The 2,902-nt window shown below is 42.2% G+C and overlaps 1 long non-coding RNA gene across 1 annotated transcript; it reads right to left on the bottom strand.

Annotated features, from left to right (window-relative positions):
* Positions 1–326: 326 nt before the first annotated feature.
* Positions 327–1,918, bottom strand: LOC110288831. Its single transcript, XR_002377302.2, has 2 exons — positions 1,758–1,918; positions 327–946 (listed from the first exon to the last, which is right to left on the bottom strand). It is a non-coding gene; the product is annotated as an uncharacterized LOC110288831 (long non-coding RNA).
* Positions 1,919–2,902: the final 984 nt, after the last annotated feature.

The raw sequence follows: 2,902 nt of genomic DNA on the forward strand, positions 1-2,902 counted from the left end.
TTTTGAGGTTTCATACAGATTTGAAGGCTATTTTTTAGTCTGTGAGGAATTTTACTGGTGTTTTATTAAGACTGCATTGAATCTGTGGATCTCTTTGGATAGCATGGACCTATTGTTATATAGATTCTTCTAATTCTTGAATCATGAACAAAGACTGTTTTCATTTTTGTATATATTTAAATATGTCTATATTGAGACATGATCAATTCTACACAATCAGGCTGTGAGGAATTTGCTATGTGACCAGCCTAGTCCTGAACTTACATAGTCTGCCTTCCTTGGCCATCAAGATGTTTGGATTAAAGAAGTATACCATGACACTCTGCAATGTTTTATACTTTTTATTGTAGAAATATTTCACCTTTGACTAAATTTGTTTCTATGTTGTTAATTTATTTGTGAGATCAATTTCATAGCAGTTGTGAGATTGCTTCCTTGATTTCCGTATCAGATGCCTTGCTATTGTCATACAACCACACTATTGGTTCTTGTGGTGTTGGTGGTGTGACCTAAACACTAGCTCAATTGTTTATCAGTTCCAGTTATTTCTCCGGTGGGAATTCTGCACCGTGTGGACCATCCCCAGAGCTTTCATGTGTGGATCCATACAGCGTGGGAAAGATCCAGTGAGTGAGGAAATGTGTGTCCCTAGGTAGAGACAGCTGTCCAATGGAGCCTCTTGGTGTGCCTTCATCTGCAGCATCTGCTATTGGGTGATTCACATCAACTTGAACGTGGCTGTAAAAGGGAGGCTGGATCTCCATGGCATTGGGTCACATGGGATTCATTTCGATGGTGTGGTCAGGTGAGAAGCTTGATACGAAATTGTTGCTGAGTAAATGAAAGCCAAGAAAATAGAAAAGCATTGTGTGGCGGATTCCTTTAAATCATGATCCATGATGAAATATGTAGCTCTTGTAATTATGGTAGCAGGACACAGCGGATACTAAAGAGAGAGAGAGAGAGAGAGAGAGAGAGAGAGAGATAGAGAGAGAAGAAAGAGAAAACATTGAGGAATTTCTGACGAACCATGGGTTTTAGATTCAAATTCTCGTGTGTTAGACCTATAAACTAGTATCACTTCCTTTGATATTGGGTAAAAACAGGGGGACAGATTAACAAGCAGGGAGAAAAATGAACAAAGCAACATGTAGTTTCCACGGTGATAGAGTAGGTAAGGAGCTTTAACTGAGAGAAGTGCTGGTGTCATTTCGGGTCAGTCTCTACCGGGAGGAGGTGTTAGCAGTAGGAATTCTATAGACAATCCCCACACAGAAACAAAACATGAACATGATAAGTACACCCTCTTGTAAAGTGGCTTCAGTCTTTCTTTCCATATTTTATCTTACTGTGGGGAGGAGTAGAGTATAGACATGTGCCAAGTGTGCATAAGGAAGTCAGAAGGACAGCCTTGTGCAGTCGGGTCTCTCCTACCCTCTCTATGGGGTACTGGGGATTAAAGCCAGGATGTTCATCGGTGCAGCAAGTGCTTTCACCTGCAGAATCTTTTCTCCAGCTCTGTAACTTGTGTTCCTAAACTTAGATCCTAACTTTATGGGATGGCATCTTTAGCTCCATCTTGTATGAGGAAATAATGTGAATGCTATCTACTACTTTAATACTCCCAGGATCACGTATTTTATAAATCAGCAATAAAGCAAAATTCAGGGGTCAAGGGTAGATCTTTGTGCAGTACTGTAGCAGTGACAACCCCCTGTCACCACATCCAGACACAGACAGACGTGACAAGTGATTACCATTGCCCACTTTTCATTAGCTGAATTGCCTCATTGACCTCACTGAGAGTCAGGGTGTGGGTGATCAGAGGATCTAGGTTAAACTTCTGTGCCATATAGTCAGAAACCAGCTTAGGAATTTCCTCTTTGGTTTTCCAACCTGGAAATACACAAAATAACACAGACTTATGAAGGATTCCACTCATGAGGTTTCACTATAAAAGAAAGGTCATGTCAAGAATGGGGTGTGGATTTGATCATACCATATTGGCACGCATGAAGTTCTCAAATGGTAAAAAAGAGACTTTAAAAATGGAAGGAGGATGGGAGGAAAGAAAGACCATGTTAAAGTGCTAGAGATGTTTTCTGCCTCGTCCACTTGCCCCAGTCAGGACAGGCACTGTTCCCACCACACAGCCGACACACAGGCTTGTGCTCCTCTGGGGTGGGGTGGGGGGGCGCTGATGTCTGACACAGAGGAACTAATACAAAGTCAACAGAAACTAAGTCACATCTGTGGTATTCCCACCTTGGATCTAATCTCTGCAGATCATCCAATTCAACTGTATAATGAAGGCCACAGCCTTGGAATGAATTGAAAGGGTAGAAATGGGGGCTGGGGAAGTAGTTCAGCTGGGAGAACATGGGGCTATGTGCACGGGGCTCTAGGTTCGATCCTCAGCACAGCACTCTCTAAAAGCATAGAAATGCATCTCTCTTTCTGTGCATGTGCATGCATGTGTGTGTGCATATGTGTGTATGTGTGCGTATTTGTGTGCAGACACATCTCTGTCTGTGTGTTTCGACATGCAGCTTCATGAATGGTCCAAATAATCTAGGGGAAGAGAAGACTATGATGGCAGCAATTCCAGGGAAGCAGAAAACGAGTGAGTAGAAATTATTCAAATGCGTCCTCTGAGAGTAAAGATGTGGTCCACAAAAGCAGCACGAGCCTCATGATGTCTATTCTCTACTCTTCTGAGTTTCAAAAAGAGTATATATTTTGCACTGTGCCAAGAACCTTGTGGGATTTAGGAACTCAGGTCCTTTGCAAAACACACATGTTTGTAACTGCTGAGCCATCTTTGCAACCCTTGTGTTTACTTTCCTCTATTCCAATTAATGTCAGGTTCTCTAGCCTTCCTACCCACTCTCAAAACGGTCCC

Source organism: Mus caroli, unplaced genomic scaffold (assembly GCF_900094665.2).
Source record: "Mus caroli unplaced genomic scaffold, CAROLI_EIJ_v1.1 scaffold_22017_U1_1, whole genome shotgun sequence".
In the NCBI taxonomy this organism is placed as follows: Eukaryota; Metazoa; Chordata; class Mammalia; order Rodentia; family Muridae; genus Mus; species Mus caroli.